Source organism: Archocentrus centrarchus, chromosome 16 (genome assembly GCF_007364275.1).
Source record: "Archocentrus centrarchus isolate MPI-CPG fArcCen1 chromosome 16, fArcCen1, whole genome shotgun sequence".
Taxonomy (NCBI): domain Eukaryota; kingdom Metazoa; phylum Chordata; class Actinopteri; order Cichliformes; family Cichlidae; genus Archocentrus; species Archocentrus centrarchus.
Window position 1 is genome coordinate 6,612,688 of NC_044361.1, and position 26,530 is coordinate 6,639,217.

The following is a 26,530-nucleotide window of genomic DNA, read 5'->3' on the forward strand; positions in this document are numbered from 1 at the left end:
ATCCGAGGTTCGACTAACGGACGCACCCTCCTTTCCAGCACCCTGGCATAGACCTTACCGGGGAGGCTGAGGAGTGTGATCCCCCGAAAGTTGGAGCACACCCTCCGGTCTCCCTTCTTAAAGATGGGGACCACCACCCCGGTCTGCCAATCCAATGGCACTGCCCCAGATCTCCACGCGATGTTGCAGAGGCGTGTCAACCAAGACAGCCCTACAACATCCAGAGCCTTCAGGAACTCAGGGCGAATCTCGTCCACCCCAGGGGCTCTGCCACCAAGGAGTTGTTTAACTACCTCAGTGACCTCACCCCCAGTGATGGTCAAGTCATCCCCGTCATCCCCAGACTCTGCTTCCACTACAGAAGGCGTGTCAGTGGGATTCAGAAGGTCCTCGAAGTATTCCTTCCACCGTCCGACTATAGCCTCAGTTGAAGTCAGCAGCACCCCCCCCGCACTATAAACAGTGTGAGTGAAGCACTGCTTTCCCCTCCTGAGTCGCCTGACGGTTTGCCAGAATCGCTTCGATGCCGTCCGAAAGTCTTTTTCCATAGCCTCACCGAACTCCTCCCACACCCGAGTTTTTGCTTTGGCCACTACCCGAGCTGCATTCCGCTTGGCCTGTCGATACCTGTCAGCTGCCTCCGGAGTCCCACAGGCTAACCAAGCCCGATAGGACTCTTTCTTCAGCTTGATGGCTCCCTTCACCTCCGGTGACCACCATCTGGTTCGGGGGTTACCACCACGACAGGCACCAACCACCTTGCAGCCACAGCTCTGAGCAGCAGCCTCAACAATGGAGGTGCGGAACATGGTCCATTCGGACTCAATGTCCTCAGCCTCCCTCGGAATGCTGTCGAAGTTCTGCCGGAGGTGGGAGTTGAAGATCTCCCGGACTGGGGCTTCTGCCAGGCGTTCCCAGCGCACCCTCACAATACGTTTAGGTGTGCCAGGTCTGTCCAGCATCTTCCCCCGCCACCTGATCCAACTCACCACCAGGTGGTGATCAGTTGACAGCTCAGCTCCTCTCTTCACCCGAGTGTCCAGAACATTCAGAAGTAGTGCCATAACAAAGGTTCTAAATACTTTACTAAATTACAAATTTAATTTCCAAAACTCTGAAGTGACTAAATCAGTGACATTAAAGAATATTTAAAAAAAAAAAACAAAAGCACTTAGTGTTGAAAACAATCAAAAGGTATCTAACACAAACTCAGCGATGAGTTAAATGGTTCAGTCTTGACCCTGAAAGCAGGGTAGACCGGCTCAGTGAATTTAGTACGGTAGGTCTGAAGGTGGATCAATTTGCCAGAGGAGACATTAAAGAAAGACAGAGTGCCAGCATGCCAGTCCAGATATACCCCTGTTCTTCTGAGACGGGCTTTAATGATAGATGCTCTTTTGTTACCATGGAGGCAAGAGTAACCAGCATCAGAGCACATCAGGGTCCAGGATTGATCATTATTTCCAAGACAGCTATCGTCCCCGTCCCCTTTCCTCCTGATTCCTTTGTAGGTCACTCCTAAGTAAACGTGTCCTTCCCATTCAATCTCCCAGTAACAGCGACCAGAGAGACCTTCTGTACACATCACCTGTTTCCAGTAGTCAAACCGCTCTGAGTGATGAGGATATGACTGCTTCTCTCTCCCCATTGTCACTTTTCTGTTGTTGTTTGACAGTATGAGTTTCTGGTGTGCGGTGTTTGGGTCCAGTGTGAGTTTACGAGCATCTGAAGGAAAGATAAACGACAGCAGCAGCAGTTTATTGTTTATTTCTTGAGAGCTGATCATTTATTAGACTAGTATTGTACACATTTGGGGGTACAATTGCTTTTGTAGCTGCACTTTACAGATTTTCCTTGAAATCACCTCAAATGAGTCAAAGGACTGTTTAAAGGTTAAAACTTGGATTTAGGATAAAGTTAAACTTAGGTTTAGTTAAGGTCAGAGGTGGGAAGTAACGAAGTACAAATACTTCGTTACTGTACTTAAGTAGATTTTTTAGGTATCTGTACTTTACTTGAGTATTTATTTTTCTGAGTACTTTTTACTTTTACTCCCTACATTTTTACACAAGTATCGGTACTTTCTACTTCTTACATTTTCAAAACAGACTCGTTACTTTTTAACACGTCAGGGAGAAGTTTGCGTTTCCGGTCAGTGCGCCGTCAGTCATCAAGCGATCTGAGCCTAAACGGAGGAATATTAACATATAAGAGACAATCGTACTGGCGTATCCTCCATCACCGGGGCTTATCGGGTACAAAGGGATTAAATACACAAACCCATGTAATTAATGTCTCATTTATAGCGCTATAATCAGTAGTGTTGTAGTACTCGAGATCGGTCTTGGTCTCGAGACCGGTCTCGAGACCGCTTTTTGATGGTCTCGGTCTTGTCATGGACTCAACCGCATTTGGTCTCGGTCTTGTCATGGACTCGGACCTTGCGGACTCGGGATTTTATTTCAAGACCAGTCAAGACCACAGCTGTGGAAATATCACTAAATTGCCAGAATACTGTCCAATTTATTTGTTAACATCTTTGCTTTTATTGGATGCAAAACGTACTGATTCAAATCCCACAAATATTGCGCTCCTCTGCCTCTCAAAGGAGCGCACCTCACAGACTCCGCCCCGGCTAGGTCGCTGCTATTATCGCTGCTTACGCCTGTATCATTTCACCGCAGTTTGCAATCTACCACAGAGCACGGACAGTTTCATTCACAGTGTGTACGTTTGATCTCACTATGGTCACGCGTGTGCTGCATAAATCGAAATAACCGCATGAACACGAAGAGAAGTAAGAGGGAAAATGAAGATCAAAGGAAAATTTCAGGCTTCCGATTCAACAAAAAAATCCCAGCGTGAAAGGTAAATACCAACCTTCATGTATTTAGATACACAAACTAAAAATTTAATGCAAGTTTTAGGGCTGCAACGATTCTTGGAATAACGCAATTCGATTATTAAATATCCTCGACACAAATTTGTTGCTTTGATGTTTCGTTTCAGCTCTGCAGCTCAGGTGTCTCCGTGTAAGCGGAGCATTTCCAAAAAACAAAAACGACCCTTTAACACGAGTGGACCGCTGAGATGTTTTTTCACGCCCCCACTTCTCTGTGCTGTGAGTGCGCATGTTTGAATGTGCACGCGTGTTGTGCAGAGGATGTCAGCTGTTATTTTTTTCTTTACGTCAGCTGTAGCCACCAGAACAGATCTATACCCACAGTGTACTGGGGAAAGGGGGGCTGCCATTAGCACTAGCAATCGTTCGGTGCCCCCCCACCCCCTTCAGTACAGAGGGGCTCCGTCAAAATGTTCTTATCAACTTGTAGCTGCTCCATCCACCCTGTTTGTTTCACACAGAGAAACATCTGCAGTACGGAAGTTAAAATAAGCTGATGAATTGTTAAAATGAAAAATTATTTCTTATCCAATTACTTGATTAATTGACGGAGTAATCAATTGAATACTTGATTACTAAAATAATTGATAGTTGCAGCCCTACTTGTATTCAGAAAGCCATAGTCAAACATTAGTTTTCAGCACCAGTAGAGCTATGAGAGGCCTTCAAGAATAAAATATTACAGTTCCCAGCAAGATGATGTCACTTCCTATTGTTGCATTAAAAACGTGATAGTTTATGCTCACAATATGGTGGCTGATATTCAAATGTAGGAAATACTTTTAGCAGCTGAGGAATCTGGATTATGTTTTTGTTGTGTATTTTTTTATGTGATTTCTGCAAACACAGTGGAAGGAAACGGCACTCTGGGACACATTAAATGCTTGATGTATAAATGTAACTTTTCTGGATTATATACAAAAATTATCATTCTATCGATCTAATAAGGCCTGATTTAGAGTTCTGCATTGATCCTTTGTGTATAACTGAAAATCCTCTCTGAACCAAACCTGACATGCACCTCGAGAAATGTAACTACACGTCCAAAAAAACTGATTACTGCTTTCTGGTTATGTCTTAGGCCCCATCACTCAATTAACAAGTGGGAGCGGCATTTGGTGGTTAGTATTAGCTTACTAATTAGCATTAGCATTAGTGCTGGGGTGAGGAATATTTCTTGCTAGAACCCGGAAGTTAACCATGGCCACCACCAATGGTAACAGCAGAGAAGTAAGTAAGTTGTTTCTCCGCCATCAGTACATTGAGCTAGTGGTGGGCAGATTGATCCTAATATCGATAATATGGATGCCAACGTTGGTATTGGTATTGATCAATATCAGTGTAATGAGATCGATACTTTGGCTTCAGTTTCTCTCCTGTATGCAGTGCTGTGGTTTCATCAAAGATGCGAGCTGACTAAGTGTTGCTCCTGTCACAGCACAGAGCACTTTGCTCCTCCCCTCCCCACAGTGTTTTGTTATACTGTCATGTGATGCATAACATATTTTATTTGGGAAAAAAAAGGATTTTGCTATGAAACATTTAAATCAAATTTAAATTTAAATTTAAATTTGTAGAAAATTAGTGAATGAAGGAACATTTTTTATTAAATTTTTTTATTATACTTTCTGAAAAATCTACCTGGAAAAAAGTTTGCATTTGTTCTTGAGTGATGATTTTGTACACTTAATTTATGAAAAAAAAATCCAGACATCAATTTATGGGGAAAATTGTTTTGTTCTATTGTTTCAGAACAATAACTTTTATTTTGATAAAGTATTTTCTACTTACATATAAACTTTGCCCAATTCTATCCTGGGTTTTAACTAATTAATGATCCAAAGGAAAAAAATCTCAAACCAGTTAAACTTCATGGAAATTCTTCATAATTATTAAAAAGTATTGGTATCAGTATCGGTGATAATGGCCCTGTGTTTACTTTACATAGGATCGATACCAAATTATGAAGTGTTGCACACAGCTACATTGAGCAGCATACACCAGGAGTGATTGACAGTGCTAAGACCCTCCTCCTGGCTCTGACTGGTTGTTTTTGACTGGGAGCTTTTCAGGGAGGAGGTGGATGAGCTCCATTTTTTTCGCAGATTATCGGTCTCATACTGTCTGACATGGTGACAGTTTTAACAAATATGTAAAAACCAGATTTTTTATAAAAGTTACATCCTGCAGCTTTAATCTGTATAAGATTAAAGGCTTTAGTTCTTACTGTTGATGAGTGTTTGCCATTTTTTCAGTTTTACACATTTAGCTATGTGGTTTTGAAAAAGCACCCATTTTTACAAAGGTTGTTGGTTTAAAAACAACACAACTTTATGCATAGTTTATGAAAGGCAGAGAAAAGTTAAGACTATTGTGATGAACTATGAATAATTGTTTTACATTCTGTGATAAATGATGGAAGTCACCCAGGAGTATTAAATAAAGATGGTTATATTTATTTGAGCTGTGAGTGTTTAATATCAGGATGATTTTATGGGAATGTGGATCTTTCAGATCAATTTGAGAAGTGATTTTGATCATGTTTCACATGTTATTGTGTCATGTAGTGTCAGGCACTGGTCTTGGTCTTGTCTCGGTCTCGCCCCCCCTCGGTCTTGGTCTCGACTGGTCTCGGACCCTAAAAGTCTTGGTCTTGTCTCGGTCTCGATACCCTCTGGTCTTGGTCTTGTCTCGGTCTCGGGTTAGGTGGTCTTGACTACAACACTAATAATCAGGGGTCACAGCGGGCCGGACCGAATCCGTAAGTTACGCTCGCAGGACATAAACAGCTTAGCTAGCGCTACTGAAGAGGAGCGAGCATGAAGGGAGTAACGTGTGGCAGGTAAATGCAACGTTTTTTAAATGCTCAACAAATATCAGCAAACACACAAAGTGTGTGCAGTTTGTCACACAGTGTGTCTGCTAGCTAAAAGAAGAGCTGCTGCATTTCAGGGAGAGCAAAGAGAGAGAAGTTCACTCAGAGATGGAGAAAGAGGACAGGAGAGGAAGAAGAGAGGTTAGAATTAAAGGTAAGGACTGGAAAATAAACTGAAGTATGCTGACTTTGTGTAATTCAAAGATTGTATGAAAATACTGCAGTTTAGTACGTAATAAACAGGTTATCTTGTTGTACTGTATTTACAGTAAAGCTCTGTGTTGGACTGGAGCACAGTGTTTGTGTTCATGGTCAGAGTTACAGGTTACATCAGTGCAGCAGAGATGAGTTTGAAACAAAGCTGCTGATGCTGAGATTCATTCACTGAATCCAACATTTCTACAGCCTGTATGCTGTCAGTGTAGGGGATGGAGATCAGCTCAGATAGCTGTGAAATACTGGGTTACATCTTTGTGAGTTCAGTTCATCCACACAGAGCAGTAAACCTCAGAGCAGCAGCAGCAGGTCAGCTGATCACAGCCTGCACACCAACATCATTTACTGCAGCTCACAATAGAAAGTTGTGATTCTTCTCCCCATGCAGAGCCACTACAGCTGATCCTAGGGTTCCTCCACCTTCTGAATCCCACTGTAACCCCTGAGTATCCTCATGTTTGTGTTTAGGTGGAGACACAGTCACCCTCTACTATGGAGGACACAGAGAATAGAGCTGTGTTTAAATTCCCTTTCACAGTTTGTGATTCAAGCTGAGTACATTCATTAGAATTAAAATTTAGATTGGAATAACGTTTGTGTTCTCATGTATTATTTTATATTATTACAATAATATATAATAAGGTTCAGTTAGCTTTACACAAAAATAGCAGGTAGAAACGTCCTCCAAAGAGCTACTTTTACTTTCTTACTTTGAGTAAATTTCAGAGCCTGTACTTTTTTACTTTTACTTAAGTACAGAAGTTGAACCAGTACTTTGACTTTTACCAAAGTATTTTTTAACACAAGTACTTGTACTTCTACTTAAGTACAGAATGTCAGTACTTTTGCCACCTCTGGTTAAGGTACGGTTTTCACAAATGAAGTTGTGATTGTATTTTGCTGTGGGTATGGTCACAAAGAGCTGTGATGTAGGGAGTTAGTGCATTACACTGTTGTGTCTCAGCAGATGAGAAAAATTGGCAGTGACCTGGATGCTTTGCACTCATTATCTGGAGACAAAACCTGCATCACCTCTCACACTGAGCTGAAATTAGACTAATGCAAATAAATAGATAATTAGCACTAATGGTTTTTTTTTTATATACTTTTTCATTGCATTTGTTTTGTGCTTGTTGTCATGAATAAGGTAGAAAAGCAAAGTTTAACTTTGTATGTTGTCTTACACAAGTGAGAATGATTCCCAGCTGCTGTGGTGTTATAGGTGGGCCTTAACTTCTATTTTCTGTTATCAAAATAAATATTTAAATCAACAATAGATTAAATGTGTTTTCTTTTCTAAAAAAGGAAAACACATTTAATTAAATTAGTGCATAGTTACTGGGTCACGTGCAGAACTTTCCAAAAGTAAAATAAGTAGAATTAAAAAAACCTGAAGACTCTTAAAACTCAGTGGCCTAAACATTTTGTAAAAGATTGTTATAAACAGAAAATACTTACACTTCTGTAGACCAGGTTTTAGGAACTGTGAGCCATGAGGTTCAATCCTGGAACAAAAAATGATCAGAAATTAACAACGAATATTGTGGTTAAAAATTAATCCTGACTCAAACTAAACCAGTTTATATCTTTGTCGATGCATACCTGAGATCATTCAGCGCCCAGGTTGAATTATCTCTTCCAGCAGAAAGGAGCTTGACTCCAGATTCTCCGAGACTATTGTAGCTCAGATCCAACAGTTTCAGGTGAGCTGGGTTGGAACTGAGAGCTGAGGCCACTGAAGAACAGCCTTTCATTGAGATTACACATCCTGAAAGCCTACACACATGCAAACACACATTTTCAAAGTCACAAACCTTTAAGAGTCAAGACCAACACATGAGTGTGTCAGAGAGGTGATGTAACATCTGCTAATACAAACAGCACTGTCTTAAGAGTTACTCCATGATTTTACAAAATTATTTCTCATCAACATCTACAAGAATCTGCTGCCCTCTCAGAAATCATACTTATATAATATCAATGCAACAGCTCATATAATAGGAGAGTGTGTCCATGCCTTTAATATCTATATTTTCAATGTGACAGACATACTGCAATGTGTGTTCTCAGAGTACGGTATAAACATAGAATTTTTGACTCTCAAATTTATATCTGGTATGACTTTAGGCTTCCTGGCATTTCTGGGTGTACCTTGTTTCCTTATGTCTTCCAGATACAGGTAATTGGTAGACAGGGCCTTCCACTTCCAATAGTTACCATATTTGTCACACATCAAACTCACTCGCACCACTGATCTTACTGAGATCACTTTTCAAAATTGAATATGTACTGTTGATTTTTTTGGTCTCTGCAACTTTACCTGCCATGCCCTTCTCAACCAATCATATACAATATATACCATACCAACAGTTAGTATTATAAGTATGACCTTTGGGCTGGCAGCAGGACAAGGATCAAGTCCCTTGTTTACGATTTTACCAAAACCTTCATGGATCATTTGTCTAAGTAAATAATCTGAAATCTTCATTCTATTCCAAAATCCTGGCTATTTCCTCATCTCACATGAAACTACATGTTGTCTTTACTGATAAAATACAGAAGAATGAAACAGTAAATCCATGTGTGTCTGAATCTGGCCACGCAAAACAGACCATCTGGCACCAAACCACATAAAGTCACTCACTTCTATCTTTTCCTGTATAAGCCCAAACTCAGCCCTGATCTAAACAATGACTTAACTGTGACAACCCTAAATATATACAAATTTATTAGACCACCTGTCATAAAACAAGAAAACATAAATATTTTAGAAATCTGTCAAAAACTTGTTTAAAACTAAAAACGATATTATTTATTAGGCAAATAACAAACTGAATTTTTGTTTTACAGTGAACCCTCGTTTATCGCTGGGGTTACGTTCCAAAAATAACCCGTGATAGGCGAAATCTGCGAAGTAGTCAGCTTTATTTTTTACAATTATTATACAGTACTATAGAAGGAAACCAAAGAACAAAACCTGTTTTCAAGCCGAACACATTCTGTGCTGGACAGAGACGAGGGACGGAGGAGATTGACTGACAGCGTTATAACGAGGGTTCACTGTATACCCAAATTTGAGCCAGCACACTGGACTTCTCTGAGAAGTCAGAAATTAATAATTGGCATCTTAATGCAAAGATAATAATGTACTTTACTATTTTTCTGCTTTTTGTGAAACAGTAAATTTGAAAATTCACACTTATAATAACAGGCCAATAAAAGGAAAAGATTTAAATGGGCAAAACCCAGAGAGAGGAACATGTGACTGTCATGATCCTGGGCCAGTGGCTCAGTGCTTTGTGTTCTTTTGGTTATCTTTTGTTATCTCTGATTATGTTTATTTGGTTTCTCTCATGTGGGTCTTCAGTTGGTTATGGGTTTGTGCTTAGGCTGCATTTGTGTCTTTGTTTACTTCCTGTTTTAGTTTGATAGTTTAATACTCCCTGTGTGTCCTGTCTAGTTTTGCTTCCCTTGTTTATTAGGTAGATTCTGTTCACCTGTGCCCTGTGTTCCCCAGCTGTTTCTTGTTACCCACCATTACCTTCTGTATGTATTTAAGCCCCTGGGTTTGCTTTGTTCTTTGTCGCGTCCTTGTCGTCTCTGTATGGGCAGTGTCGTCTGCACTGCCTGCTGTGTGCTCCATGTTTCATGCCATGTCCATTGTTATGCTTATGTTCAAGTTTAGTTTTGTGTATTGCTGGCACCCGCCCAGACCTTTTTGTTAAATAAAGTTCCAAGCTAAAGTACGCTTTGCCTCTGAGTCCTGCACTGGGGTCCTCTGCCTTGCCTGCACCAGCGAAACGTGACAGTGACCTTTTCTTTGCAACTCTGTTTATATTAACAGTGAACAAACAGATGTGTCCTGACCTGAGTGTTTCCAATGTGCAGTGCGGACTATGTAGTCCTTCACAGAGCAGCTTCACTCCTGAATCCTGCAAGTCGTTATTACTCAGATCCAGCTCTCTCAGACAGGAGGACTGGGAGCTGAGAACTGAAGCCAGAGCCTCACAGCTTCCCTCTGACAGGTTACAGCAACAAAGCCTAAAGAAGCATTACCAACAAATAAGGAAATTTCCAAATGCAGCTGGTTGCCACCATTGCCAAACCATTAACAAAAATAATTGATAACCTTTTATGGTTGACTGTTAAGAAATGAGCATATCAAGAATGTATTAACTGATGATGTAAAATCGTCACATACAACCAAACTTAGCAACATTAAGGACAGTGGGATAGATAGCAGTTTCATGTTTTTTTTTTCTTCATTGAGAATAATTGTACTTGTTTAAGTAGTTACATGATTGTTGTCCCAGCTGATGACATGTACCTGTATGCTAAGAGGTTGTAAATACCATCTGTAATCTGTGGATCCTGACCTGAGTGTGTCCAGTTTGCAGTGTGGACTCTTCAGTCCTTCACACAGCAGCTTCACTCCTGAATCCAGCAGGTCACTGTAACTTATATCCAGGTGTCTCAGACTGGAGGATGAGGAACGGAGAACTGAGGCCAGAGCCTCACAGCTTCTCTCGGACAGGTTACAGCAACTCATCCTAAAAAATATTAGCAACAAATAAACTGTTAGAACTTTCTGGTCATTTTTAATAAATATAATTTATGTAACTATTTTAACCTACACAGCTTTGGCAGAGGCTTTCACCAATGGCAGCAGCCTCAGAAGAACCTCCTCTGAAGAAGAGTATTTATTCAAGTCAAACTCATCCAGCTCTTCTCCTGATGACACTAAGATGAAGACCAGAGCTGACCACTGAGCAGGAGACAGTTTATCTGTGTCCAATCTTCCTGAGCTCAGGTGTTGTTGTATCTCTTCTGTTAGAGAACGATCATTCAGTTCATTCAGACAATGAAACAGGTTGATGCTCTTCTCCGGACAGGAAGTGTCACTGATCTTACTCTTGATGTACTGGACTGTTTTCTGATTGGTCAGTGAGCTGCTTTCTGTTTCTTTCACCAGGCCACATAGGAGACTCTGATTATTTGCCAGAGACAGACCAAGGAGGAAGCGGAGGAACAGGTCCAGGTGTCCATTTGGACTCTGTAAGGCTTTGTCTATTGCATTTGGGTAAAGCGATGTTAAATCAGATTTGCCTTTAAACAGTTTGGACCATAATGAAGTTCCTTCTGACATCAAATTGACACCATAGTTGAAAAACATCAGGTGGACATGAAGAGCAGCCAGAAACTCCTGAACAGTCAGATGGATAAAGGAGAACATCTTGTTCTGGTACAGCCCGCTTTCCTCTTGAAAGATTTGTGTGAACACTCCTGAGTACACCGAGGCTGCTCTGATATCGATGCCACACGCTTTCAGGTCTGATTCATAGAAGATCAGGTTGCCTTTCTGGAGCTGCTCAAAAGCCAGTTTTGCTAAAGACTCAATCATCGTTCTGGTCTCTGGACTCCAGTGTGAATCTGTCTCTGCTCCTCCATCATACTTCATGTTCTTCAGTTTACACTGAACCACCAGGAAATTGATATACATGTCAGTCAGGGTTTTGGGAAGTTCTCCTCCTTTTGTGTTCAATACGTTCTCCAGAACTGTAGCAGAGATCCAGCAGAAGACAGGGATGTGGCACATGATGTGAAGGCTTCGTGACATCTTAATATGGGTGATGATTCTTCTGGCTTGCTCTTCTTCACTGAATCTCTTGTGGAAGTACTCCTCCTTCTGTGCATCAGTGAACCCTCTGACCTCTGTCACCATGTCCACACAATCAGGAGGGATTTGACTGGCTGCTGCAGGTCGTGTGGTTATCCAGATGCGAGCAGAGGGAAGCAGTTTCCCTCTTATGATGTTTGTCAGCAACACATCCAATGAGGTGGACTCTGTAACATCGGTCAGGGTGTCATTTTTGTGGAAGTCCAGTGAAAGTCGACACTCATCCAGGCCATCAAAGATAAACAAAACCTTGAAATCTTGAAAACTGCAGGTCCCTTCTTTCAGTTCAGGAAAGAAGTGATTAACAAGCTCCACCAAACTAAACTTTTTCTCTTTCAGCACATTCAGCTCTCTAAAAGAAAATGGAAATATGAACTGGATATCCTGGTTGGCTTTGCCGTCAGCCCAGTCCAAAGCAAACTTCTGTGTTAAAGCTGTTTTCCCAATGCCAGCCACTCCCTTAGTCATAACTGTTCTGATTGGTTCATCTCTTTCAGGGGAAGGATTAAAGATGTCTTCTTGTCTGATCATTGTTTCTAATCCATCTGATTTCCTGGATGCTGTTTCAATCTGCCTGATTTCATGTTCACGGTTGATCTCTGCAGACCCTCCCTCTGTGATGTACAGCTCTGTGTAGATCTTATTCAGAAGAGTTGGATTTTCTGCTTTAGAAAACCCCTCAAACACATACTTAAACTTCTTCTTCACACTTGATTTGAGTTTATATGGACAAATGGCCCCACAAGCTCCTGTCAAGAAAAATTATAAATTGTATTTGATTAGACCATTGTACAGTTATCTAGGCTTCTCTACTTTAAACCAAAGAGAAATTGGACAGGAAGAAAAATGATTAAAAAAAGAGAAAAAAAAGAAAAGATTTAGGAAATAATTTCCTACATGTCAATGAGGTTTTATTGACAAGTTAATTTTACACACCTGTGAGATTACAGTTATGCAGCAAAATAAAATAAGATATATAAGCAGACTAAAGAACATTTTACAATAACTACATACTGTTAAGCATTAATAAGGCATCAGTTAATAAGTAATTAATCATTTACAAAGCAGTACCCTTCATTAGGATGTAATTTATAAAGTTTTGCTTAATAAGGTCATATATAACATGTTTCATGGCTGCATTTTTATACTTTATAACTGATGGATTAACAAAATATTTAGATGCACATTTATACATATACAGATTATGAAATGAGTTATTTTTTGTGAGTGTGTTAACAGAAGTTTTATAAATGCTTATTTCATATTGTAATTTATGGTTAATTCAAGCAGTTACTAGTTGTTAATTAAGTTTTCTCTGTGACCTCATCTCAGGCCCATCTATGTTTTACAAAGTATTTATAAAATAAACTGAAAGGTCAGCAAGACCACAGAATATATAAAAATTTGAATGGCATCCCATTCTTAATCCATATGACTTGATATGATGTTGACCTACCCTTTGCAGCTGTAACAGCTTCAGTTCTTGTGGGAAGGCTTTCCACAAGGTTTAGGAGTGTGTTTATGGGAATTTTTGACCATTCTTTCAGAAGTTTGAGGTCAGGATTCTGTGCAGGCTAGTCAAGTTCTCTCACACAAAAATTGCTCATCCATGTCTTTACGGACCTGCTTTGAGCACTAGTGCGCGGTCATGTTGGAACAGGGAGGGGCCATCCCCAAATTGTTTTCGCAAAGTTGGGAGCATGAAATTGTATAAAATGTCTGGGTATGGGGAAGCATTAAGAGCTCCTTTCACTGGAACTAAGGGTCTGAGTCCAACTCCTGGAAAACAACCCCACACCATAATCCCCCCTCCACCAAACTTTACACTTGGCACAATGTAGTCAGATAGGTAGCGTTCGCCTGATAACTGCCAAATCCACACTCATCCATCAGATTGTCATAAAGAAGTGTGAGTCGTCACTAAAGAGAACATATTTCAACTGCTCTAGAGTTCAGTGGTGGTGTGCTTTACGCCACTGCATTACGCATGGTGATGCAGTTGCTCAGCCATGGAAACCCATTCCAAAAAGCTCTCTTTGCACTACTCTTGAGCTAATCTTAAGGCCACATGAAGTTCTGTAGCGACTGACTCTGCAGAAAATTGGTGACCTATATGCACTGTGCTCCTCAGCATCCGCTGACCCCGCTCTGTGATTTTAAGTGGCCTACCACTTTGTGGCTGATTTGCTGTCATTCCCAATAACTTGAAAGTCATTATAATACCACTAACAGGTGACTGTGGAATATTTAGTAGTGAGGAAATTTCACGACTAGACTTGTTGCACAGGTATCATCCTCTCACTGAAAATCACTGAGCTCCTGAGAGTGACCCATAGTTTACAAATGTTTGTGGAAGCAGTCTGCATGCCTAGGTGCTTGATTTTATACACGTAGCTGTGGACTGAACACTTTTGGCAATATAGTGCATGAGCTTATTAAGCAAGACGACACATTAGCATTAACTGGTACTGTGATGTCTTTAATGTAAAGACATTATTAAGTTAAGAAATCAGTTCATAGTTAATTAATAAATAGGTTTAATTCATTGTAAATCAGTTTTAAGAAGTGTTCCGAGAAATTATCAGAGTGAGATATCTGTATGTTGCTTTTTCTTTGTGGTGACTGTTGGAGTAGGAGTGGTGCTCTCATTACAATAGTACATCTTTAACGTCTTTTCTCCAACGGTAAAAAGTCAAGCCAGCTTTCTTGGCTGAGAAACAGCAAATCTCCGACTTTGTGTTAAATGTGCTCTTTACGCTTGTTCCTTGGAAAACGTTTGTCTTTGTGAGTATTCGTGAATGTTCTAGCACATCAATTTAAGTTTATATGCCGAAATAATTAATAAATAGAATTTATATATGTGTGTTTTTAGTTTCCGAAGTGTTTCCGAATGTAGCACAGTATATATTTGTAACAGTTTGCAATTCATTGTTCTTCTTTTTTCTGTATTTTTAGTTACAAAACATGAAAAAAGAAAGAAAGAAAAAAGAAAGATATTAAAAGAGAACCTCCATTAGTTACAAGAAAAGCAAGCCTTGTGTGGAGCTATCTTCATTTTGTTCGCTGGCTGTCTAGCAGCATACTGGCTCACATGTTGTGAGGACAGCACAGGTACCTTATTAATGCTTAATAGTAGTGACTCACTGGGTGATTCAGTCAAGAACATTACAGATAGCTGTTCAATAACAAAATGGGATTTTTACTACACAGACAAATACGCTTGATATAACCCTACTTACATATTCATTTTATTATCTACTAAACAAACAACTTTGGATGGTATGTGTAGCCAAGGAGAGCCGATGCAGGTTTTACATAACATATTTACAGCAGACCTCAGATGTGGTAATTTACAATATTATTTTATTTGCTTTATCTACTGTATTAAAAACCTCTTACTGTTGTGTAGAGTGTCAGCCAGCTGCTCATGCTTCATTTGCCTCATGAATTGCAGTGTGATTTTCAGAAAGGCCTCTCTGCTCTTCCACCTCTGGTCCTCATCTTCATCATTATTTACCTCCTCATCCTTAGCTTGACTCTCCAAGCATTCTAGGTAATCTGAATTTAGCAGTCTGCAGAACATCTTCAGCTCTTTCTTCATAAAAGTAAAAATGCTCTCCTCAAGAACCTGCAATAAAATATTATTCATTTAAGTTTCAGTTTTAGAGACACAGAAATGTATCTCCATCCGTCAACCTCTTAAAGGCTTTGAGTCCACATTTCATACTCCCACATTTGGTCCAAGATTTATTATTCTTTTAGTTAACAGATGATGTGAAAACTGTATTTTCATGAGATACTTGAAGAACAGGTAGACAAAGTGCAGGGGTGCCTCAGGATGTGATGCAATAACACCACATCATGGCATGCTGCATACCAAGATGCATGGAGGAATTTTATCCATCTGACTTTCAGTCCCATTTCTTAATAAGGGAGACCCCTACCCCTGTATGCCATTCCTAAGGCACTGGCCCCAATCTCCACATAGTGTTGCAGAGGCATGTCAACCAAGATAGCCCCATGATATCAAAAGCCTTGAGGAGGTTGGGGTGAAACTCATACACCCCAGACCCCCTCAAAGTCTGAAGACATCCCCAGTTGAAGTCAGGAGCACCTTAATCTTACTGTAAAAGGAGAGCGCACAAAACTCATTTTCCCTCCTGAGTGTCCTGACAGTTTCCCAGAATTGCTGACCAATAGTGTTGTTCTGTGGCTTCCACACTCAGGTTTTTCCCACAAAAGTTACCAACAACACCCCCATTGCTGTTGCCTCAGCAATGGGAGCATGGACTAAATGCCCCCTAGACTCCCTCAAAGTTCTGTCAGATGTGGAAGATCTCCTAGATTGTTGTCTCCACCACACACTCCCTGCATACCCTCAAAATATGTTTGGCAGAACCAGACCAATTTAAGTCCTTCTTAAGTATTTATTTTATTTGTGGCTGTTTCCAGTTGAGAGAGTTGCTTATACAGTTACTGACCCCAAACATGGAGTCCAGGTCTGTCTGATGATAGGCGGAAACCTCCGGCGTCACCTGCTGAACTCTGTGGATAAAACATGACTCATTATGTCATTCAAAAAGGTAAACTTTCATAGAGTCTCTATTTATTCCACATAAGGGGACATATTTCAAGCCTTTCTGTTTTAATTTTGATACAGTAATTTGTGGTAAAGGAGGCCCAAATGAGTACTGAAGATTAATGAACAGATTTTTCAGACATTGGGCAATTCTGTATTGTAGATTATTTTTTGATTGATCTGAGAAACTGGATGTCTGATTTTAATGAGCTATAACCCTCAGTCATCAAAATTAAAACATGTTCATACCAAAACATCATATTCACTTTGGGACAACACACATTAAAAAACATGTACATTAAAAACAACAATAGAAGATACTAAATGGAGCCCATAGTACTCCCTTCAAAAAGCGCCTGTTCTTACTGAATGCCATACTGTATGGCAATAGGAACAAACAACACTTAATATAAATTTCACAAAGGGTTTGTGTTGACTTAATCTGTAACTGACTGTTGCTGGTTGAAAGCAAGAGGGTAATCCCTGGATCTCGTGCTCTCCATAGACACACAGCTTGGTAAAGGGGAGTTTGAATGTTCTTGCTCAGCCCTGAAAGAAATGACATACACAAAAGTCAGATGGATGTTTGATAGAGTTCAGTCACTGAGAGGGAAATGGTGTGAGTTACTCTTGGCTGCATATCCAGCCAAATTAGATACTTGCCTCAAATTTTCTACCATTTATTAAGATGTGCATTTGAATTTTTATTTTTGATAAGCAAGTGATTTCTCACTCACTACTCATATTTAGGCAAATATTACTTATGGTATTTGTTTTCAACATGTTTCATTCTCTAATTCAGTTTATGGTTTATACTCTGGTTTGTGTATGTGTTGTGAAAATGGAGAAATGGAATTATGAGAACAGAAAAAAGAGGCAAAAGAAAGTGAGCCTAGGATGATTTGACCCAGGTCAAGTACACTTGGAAAGTACCCTTACAGTATATGGTACTAAAGAAGATAACTCTGGTGATGAGTCCAGGAAACTCCATGGTACAGGAGGTTATTGTGGTAACAAAAGTTCAAAAAGCCTCTCTGTTTGTACAGTGACATTTCTGCAGAATGCCCTCAACCACTGATATTTTTTGTGCATTCCAAAATAAAAGTATAATTTCTACAGCAACAGCAGCTATAACTTTCACAGTTTGTAACAGTTATGTATTCAGAATCCTGGAGTTCTTGTTTGAGATAAATCTGCCCAGGCATGCTAATGACATGAGTTTAATTGCTAATCAGTGTAGTGTTTAAAAAAAAAAACACACACTAAAAGCTTTACTGAGAAAAATAAAGGATTTTAAGAGAGTGACAGACAAAAAAATGTATGACTGAATAGCCAGACAGATTAATTTTATTTAAACTAACTTAAAGATATCAGTTAAAAAAGTAGTTTATCTTATTTGAAAATGAATCTTACTCTTTGAAACCAAGGGGGTAATCCATGGATCTGTCGCTCTTCAAGTTTAGTAAAGAAGAGTTTTCTCTTTTCTGCTCAGTCCTGAAAGAATTAGAGTTTTGAACAGCATGTAGCACTGTTGGCTCACTGGAAATCTTTGATGATATGATAATAATGTCATGTTTTTAACTTGTGACGTTAACAAAAATGTTTTTACATGGAATAGAAATATATGTGAAATTAATTCCATCCAGAAATATTTACCATATAGAGTATACTTTCTCGGTCTTGAAGAGTCTTCATCTCATATCAGGTAGCGAAGTATTACTTTAAGAATTTGCCTTTGACTTTGTCCTACTTTTCTAAGTACAAATGTCTCTTCTAAATCCCACTAAATGTTCAAACTTTGAACTGTACCAACAAGATTTATGCAGCCTATAAAATGCTCAAAAGAGTCCAGCTTAAAAGGTGGAGAATACAGCCTGTCCTTAGAGTGAAAACGTAGGTATTGGTCGTTTCTGCAGGCACGAATTACGACCAGTATTTACGTTTTGGAAGGGGGGAAAAGCGACATCTAGTGGTCGTAGACGAAAGTGCGTTTAAATTATGTTCGGTTTTGTCCGGCAGACCCCAAAAGTAGACGTAGGTATCGATTTCGTCACATTCGTTATATTATTTTGCCGTGGGATAGTTTGCCATGACAGCCTGGGCGCGAAAACATCAACCTTCTGATTGATAAATTACTATTCTATCCTCCGAGCCACGGTAACATTACCCAAGGACATGTCCATACGACACGCGAAGCCGGAGGTAGGCGCGGTCATTTGGAAACGTAAATATAGGTCGTATTTCGGGGCACTGCAGAAACGACGGATGCTTACGTTTTGTTTGGAGGACATGTTGGGAGAATACTGTTTCGTAGCCTCAGGGACAAAAGGAAAAATGCCTAGTCCCAATCTGATCAAATATTTTCCAAAACTGAAAGTTAAAGGATTTGTAAGATTTTGAAATGAAAGATTTTTTATCTTACCTCTCAGGTTTGGTCTGGCTGTCATGTTCCTCACACAGACTGTCATTTGAGGGCAGCACTCCCTCATCCTTTTCCTCAGACTTACTCATTGTACAATGTATGCCTTTATAAAACAAACAAACAAACAAAACACAAGCCCAACATACCCTGTTATTACCAGGACTGTCTCATAACAGAGTTGTTAAATAATTTAAGAACATTCATCAGGAAGTCAAGTTTAAAGGACAAAACAAATCCACACAGCAGCCTGTTCTCCCAGCTTCTGGCAGGAGAAGTCAGATCCCCGGGTACACCACCAACCTGTTCACGTCTCTAACCGTTTTTCTCCACTCGGCGACACACCCGCCGAGGAACAAACTCTGGTTATTGGTGACTCTGTTTTGAGAAACGTGAAGCTAGAGACACCGGCGACCATAGTCAAATGTCTTCCAGGGGCCAGAGCAGGCGACATTCATGGAAATTTGAAACTGCTGGCTAAGGCTAATCGTAGATTTGGTAAGATCGTTATTCACGTCGGCAGTAATGACACCCGGTTACACCAATCGGAGGTCACTAAAATTAATATTGACTCGGTGTGTAACTTTGCAAAAACAATGTCGGACTCTGTAGTTTTCTCTGGGCCCCTCCCCAATCAGACCAGGAGCGACATGTTTAGCCGCATGTTCCCCTTGAATCGCTGGCTGTCTGAGTGGTGTCCAAAAAATGACGTGGGCTTCATAGATAATTGGAAAAGTTTCTGGGGAAAACCTGGTCTTGTTAGGAGAGACGGCATCCATCCCACTTTGGATGGAGCAGCTCTCATTTCTAGAAATCTGGCCAAATTTATTAACCCTCCTAAAAACTGACTACCCAGGGTTGAGACCAGGAAGCAGAGTTGCAGTCTTACACGCCTCTCTGCAGCTTCTCTCCTCCTGCCATCCCCCCAAAACCCCATCCCCATAGAGTCGGTGCCTGCTCCCAGACCACCAAAAACCAAAGCTAAAATCAGCAAAAAGCTATTTAAGCATAAAAATTCAAAAACAATAAATAATACAGCTTCATCAACTGCACCAAAGAATAAAACAATTAAATGTGGATTGTTAAACATTAGGTCTCTCTCTTCCAAGTCCCTATTAGTAAATGATTTAATAATTGATCAACATATTGATTTATTCTGCCTTACAGAAACCTGGTTACAGCAGGATGAATATGTTAGTTTAAATGAATCAACACCCCCGAGTCACAGTAACTGTCAGAATGCTCGAAGCACAGGTCGAGGAGGAGGATTAGCTGCAATCTTCAATTCCAGCTTATTAATTAATCAAAGACCCAGACAAAGTTTTCATTCTTTTGAAAGCCTGACTCTTAGTCTTGTCCATCCTAATTGGGAAAATCAAAAACCTGTTTTATTTGTTATTATCTATCGTCCACCTGGTCCCTAATCAGAGTTTCTGTCTGATTTCTCAGACTTTTTATCTGATTTAGTGCTCAGTTCACATAAAATCAATATAGTGGGTGATTTTAAAATCCATGTAGATGCTGAGAATGACAGCCTCAACACTGCATTTAATCTATTGTTAGATTCAATTGGCTTCTCTCAAAATGTAAAGGAGCCCACCCACCACTTTAATCATACTCTGGATCTTGTCCTGACATATGGCATAGAAACTGAAGACTTAACAGTATTCCCTGAAAGCCCCCTCCTGTCTGATCATTTCTTAGTAACATTTACATTTACTTTAATGGATTACACAGCAGTGGGGAATAAGTTTTATTACAGTAGAAGTCTTTCTGAAAGTGCTGTAACTAAGTTTAAGGATCTAATTCCTTCATTGTTATGCTCTTCAGTGCCAACACAGTGCAGAGCAGCTACCTAAACTCTGCTCCCAGTGAGGTTGATTATCTCGTCAATAGTTTTACATCCTCACTGCGTATAACTTTGGATACTGTGGCTCCTCTGAAAAGGAAAGCTTCAAATCAGAAGTGCCTGACTCCGTGGTATAATTCACAAACGCACAGCTTAAAGCAGATAACCCGAAAGCTGGAGAGGGAATGGCGTCTCACTAAATTAGAAGATGCTCATTTAGCCTGGAAAAAGAGTTTGTTGCTCTATAAAAAAGCCCTCCGTAAAGCTAGGACATCTTACTATTCATCATTAATTGAAGAAAATAAGAACAATCCCAGGTTTGTTTTCAGCACTGTAGCCAGGCTGACAAAGAGTCAGAGCTCTGTAGAGCCGAGTATTCCTTTCATGTTAACTAGTAGTGACTTCATGGATTTCTTTACAAATAAAATTTTAGACATTCGAGAAAAAATTATTCATAACCATCTCAAAGATTTATCTTCATGTTCGGCTGCTTTCAGCACTGCCGGTATTTGTTTAGACTCTTTTGCTCCAGTTGATCTTTCAGAGTTAACTTCAATAGTTACTTCCTCCAAACCAGCAACATGTTTATTAGATCCCATTCCTACTAGACTGTTCAAAGAAGTCTTTCCAATTATTGATGCTTCAATCTTAAAAATGATCAATCAGTCTTTATTAGTTGGCTATGTACCACAGACCTTCAAGGTGGCTGTAATTAAACCTCTACTTAATAAGCCATCACTTGACCCAGCTGTCTTAGCTAATTATAGGCCAATCTCCAACCTTCCTTTTCTCTCAAAGATTCTTGAAAGAGTAGCTGTAAAACAGCTAACTGATCATCTGCAGAGGAACGGTTTATTTGAAGAGTTTCAGTCAGGTTTCAGAATTCATCACAGTACAGAAACAGCATTAGTGAAGGTTACCAATGATCTTCTTAGAGCCTCTGACAGTGGACTCATCTCTGTTCTTGTCCTGTTGGACCTCAGTGCAGCTTTTGATACTGTTGATCATAACATTTTATTACAGAGATTAGAGCTTGCTATAGGTATTAAAGGTACTGCACTGCAGTGGTTTGAATCATATTTATCTCATAGACTCCAGTTTGTTCATGTAAATGGGGAGTCTTCTTCACACACTAAGGTTAATTATGGAGTTCCACAGGGTTCTGTGCTAGGCCCAATTTTATTTACATTATACATGCTTCCCTTAGGCAGTATTATTAGAAAGCACTGCATCAATTTTCATTGTTATGCAGATGATACTCAGCTTTACCTATCAATGAAGCCAGATGACACACATCAATTAGTTAAACTGCAGGAATGTCTTAAAGACATTAAGGCCTGGATGACCTCTAATTTCCTGCTTCTAAATTCAGATAAAACTGAAATTCTTGTTCTCGGCCCCACAAATCTTAGAAACATGGTGTCTAACCAGATACTTACTCTGGATGGCATTACTTTGGCCTCCAGTAACACTGTGAGAAATCTTGGAGTCATTTTTGACCAGGATATGTCCTTCAATGCACATATTAAACAAATATGTAGGACCGCTTTTTTGCATTTGCGCAATATTTCTAAAATTAGAAACATCCTTTCTCAGAGTGATGCTGAAAAGCTCATTCATGCATTTATTACTTCTAGGCTGGATTATTGTAATTCATTATTATCAGGCTGTCCTAAAAGCTTTCTGAAAAGCCTTCAGCTGATCCAAAATGCTGCAGCTAGAGTACTGACAGGGACTAGAAAGAGAGAGCATATTTCTCCCATATTGGCTTCTCTTCATTGGCTCCCTGTTAAATCTAGAATAGAATTTAAATTCTTCTCCTCACATACAAGGTCTTGAATAATCAGGCACCATCTTATCTCAAAGACCTCATAGTACCATATCACCCCAATAGAGCACTTCGCTCTCAGACTGCTGGCTTACTTGTGGTTCCTAGGATACTTAAGAGTAGAATGGGAGGCAGAGCCTTCAGCTTTCAGGCGCCTCTTCTGTGGAACCAGCTTCCAGCTTGGATTCGGGAGACAGACACCCTCTCTATTTTTAAGATTAGGCTTAAAACTTTCCTTTATGATCAAGCTTATAGTTAGGGCTGGATCAGGTGACCCTGAACCATCCCTTAGTTATGCTGCTATAGGCCTAGGCTGCTGGGGGGTTCACATAATGCACTGTTTCTCATTCACCTTATTTACTTTGTTTATACTCCACTCTGCATTTAATCATTAATTGATATTAATCTCTGGCTCTCTTCCACAGCATGTCTTTCTCTCCCCTCAGCCCAACCGGTCGCGGCAGATGACTGCCCCTCCCTGAGCCTGGTTCTGCTGGAGGTTTCTTCCTGTTAAAAGGGAGTTTTTCCTTTCCACTGTCGCCAAGTGCTTGCTCATAGGGGGTCGTTTTGACTGTTGGGTTTTCTCTGTATTATTGTAGGGTCTTTACCCACAATACAAAGCGCCTTGAGGCGACAGTTTGTTGTGATTTGGCGCTATATAAATAAAATTGAATTGAATTGAATTGAATTGAATTAGATCTGCACATCACATACCAGCAGACAAGGAAAACTTTGTTTTCTCCACAAGCTAAAAGACAATTGAATAAATAACATGGATACACAACAAACACATACAATCCACACTTAAATTAGTTTAATGGTCTTTTATTGCCTTTTTTGCTCCTGTACTGTAGTTCTATAATTTTATGTTATCCCTTCTATATAATATGCCTAATAATATGGGCAAACTTGGTAAGCTCACTCGTATAGGGAACACAGTGATGTGGTCTGATGTGCTTCATGGAGTGTTGCTGTACTGCAGTAACATGCTGCTACACTCATACTTTCTTGGCCAGAATATGATCACTTTTTAGGAGTATAGGGGCATTAATCTGAACCTCACTAGAAGAAGTTAGAAGAAATGTGGGGGGATTGCACAAGATGCGACTGAAAAGTGTGTGTGTGAGATACATGTAGAAGCTGGAATACAGGAAACGATTCTTGAATGAGAAATTCTATAAAAATGTGCGTGTGATACACAGTGACCCATCCAGTCTGTGAGGGCCTGTGGTTAATGGGCTTCTCTGTTTTATTTCATGTTTACAGACATTACAGTTGTGTATATGGCTGAAGGATTTAGCAAAGCTAATGTGTTTTGAGCTCGTGCTAGCCTAGCTGAAGTTTATATAAGGTTAAATAATTGCGTTCATTTTGCCAACCTCTGACTGTGGTGATTATTGGTGTTTGCTATTATTTTTGTATTGGGTGTGAGTGTTTGTGATGGGCGTGAGTGTTTGTGTTGGGCGTGAGTGAGTGATGATGTGTTTGCTCCAATGCAATGTGGCAGTAATGGCCCCAAAAATGTCTGCCCTTTCACAGAGTTGTTTCACCTTATTAGACAAGCCTTATGTTTCTAGCATAGGAGTAGGAACCGGGGGGGGGCGCCCCCACCCAAAAATATTGGAGACAGTCGCATTTGTCCCACCCATAAATTACACCACGGAGGAGAAAAATCTTTAAGTTTTAACGCGTGCTTTTATTTTGAAGGCGCAACATAGCGTCATGTCACTGCGCTCCCCCCGCCTCCCTCTGAACGGCTCTGGGTGTTTGGGAGGCGGAGACAGCGGCAGGAGTTAGAAACTCTGAGGTGAACTCTGTCGGTATTGTTGCCATGAATATGGTTGTTTATGACTTCTTGATGTAAGTTTACTTTCATATATAGGATAAAGTTAAGTTACTGTACAAGAATTCAATTTGCAATCAATGTGTGGATGCAAATGAGAGGCGGAAAAAACATTTTGGGTCTTTTGCCTAGGCTGTGTTTTTTTTTTTTAAACTTTTGTGTGGTCCGGCACCTGGCTAAATGCAGGGCTGTAAAGAGGCACACGGCTCTTTATTTTTTTTCTGTTGGTTATTATTTTTATTGATATTTATTAGATTATGTTTTTGTTGGCCAAACAAAGAGTTTCAAACTGAATAGGCATATTTTAATAGCTGTTTTTTACTTAAGGTTGATATTAAAAAGTCAATAATTTGGTTATTACATTATCTGTGAGGGTTCTTTCATGTCAGAACGTTTTTTTTAAATAAAGAACCAGTTCTATTGCCAGTCAACCTACATAACTGCATTTTTGACCAGTATTAAATATTTTTGACCAATAAAACATATCATACTTTGCACTTGTGTGTGCTACTAAATTATTTTTTATGATACTGAAATATTTAGCTTACTAGTATATGAAGGAGTGTTATGGCCACATTGAGAAAAAAATAAATAAATAATTTTGAGCATTTTGTGCATTTTGAGAATAAAGACAAACTTTCAAGAAAAAAGTCAGTCATCATCAAGTCATATAACGGCCACAGCTGCTAAACCCTCTACAAAATGCCCTGGGTAGATGAAACAACTTGATCAGCTGTCTTGTGATTCTGCATATCCCCTCTGTACTGCACAAAGTTGCAACCATCGATATCCTTCCATCTGACCGTTACCAGTTTGTGTGGTTTTTCTTTTTGAGCCGATGCAGCTTTCTGCACATCTCTAACATCCTCATACTTATCACTACATCGTGTTTATGTACTAAACAAAAAATAATTTTTTGTTCCTAAAACCGATCCTAAAGCATAGTTTCACTAACTCATAATTAGGGATGCGCCGATCCGATATCCAGTATCGGTCCGATCCTGGCCTAAATTACTGGATCGGATATCGGAAAGAAATAAAAAATGCAATCCGATCTGATCCGACCCACATTAACCGGATTACAGTTTTCGGTCATCGTCTTCTTCTTGTGGGTCTGCGGTTGACCAAACCAGCTGCATTACCGCCGCCTGCTGTAATGGAGTGGATCAGGAGTTAGAAAAAACCCTCCTCAGATTCTATAAAGTTCTCCGTCGCTGCAATGGATTTCCTTTGACACTGAACGTTGATCGCTGACATGTTTTTCCACGTCTCCACCACTCTGTCATGTTTGTGTGTTGTTCTCACTGTGCTGAGAATTTCAGCTCTACTTTTGAATTTGTTCTCAAAATGCACAATTTATTATTTTTTCTCAATGTGGCCCTAATACTCCTTTGTACTAGTACCAGTGCGGCCACCTGATAAAGTAAGCGTACAGCTTGATAAAAAACTCAAGCCATTTTGTATGGTGATTTGCCCACGTCTTACGATTACATATGCATATGTAAATTATACATGCAATAATACAGGTGTACACAACACTGTTTTTCCCAGAAACATTTGAAAAAGAAGAAAGTAAAAGATCAAATAGCATTTTTTATGCTTTGCTCAGAGTATTTACGGAACACTTTCTCTTTCTCATGATTACGACAACGCAAGAGACGAGTCGGTCTTTACCTACGTTTTAACCCCAGTTTCTCCACTCTATACTCTACTGTCATTATTTAAAAAAAAAAAAAAAAATGCTGATAAAGCTTTAAGATTACCTACTCTTGCGGTTTTGTAGTCGAAATGGTTTTGAGTTTGCTTGGGGCCGTTTAATAAACACAGCCTCTGGAATATGAAAGAGATTTCCGTATGTTGTCGGTCAAGACAGCGGTCAGTCTACAGAAGGCTGTGGAACCTCAGACACAAACAGCAGCGGATAAAAGAATCTTGGTTATATTGGCCTACCTTTACATGTTCCTGAATCATCTGGAGAAAAATGAAAGTGAAAGCATTAAGTCCAGTCGAAGTCTAATTATGTGCTGAGTACTTTTAGCAGTGACGTGTTGTCAGGTGAGGCAGTGCCCCTGGCCGCCAAGGGGCAGAGTGTCTACTGAGGTGAGGTGAGGGCTACAAAGAACAAATCAGGTCTTGTAGTTCTCACCTGCCTTCAGTGAGTACCTCTACCTCATTTGTTTGCTTGGGTCGGGTTTCTCTCCGGCTTCTGCCTTCTTTAGACATTTTGGGTAAGTTTGCCTGCCAGAATTTATTTCTATTTTATGTATTAGCTTGAAGAATTCTTATTCTCACTGTTTGCCTTTAAGGTAGTGATAGAGTGAACCTGAAGCTTGGATACGTGC

General features: G+C 39.9%; 1 pseudogene; it reads right to left on the reverse strand.

The window, feature by feature from the left end:
* Positions 1 to 1,110: 1,110 nt before the first annotated feature.
* LOC115794469 (NLR family CARD domain-containing protein 3-like) lies at positions 1,111 to 26,194 on the reverse strand (annotated as a pseudogene).
* Between the last annotated feature and the right edge of the window lie 336 nt (positions 26,195 to 26,530).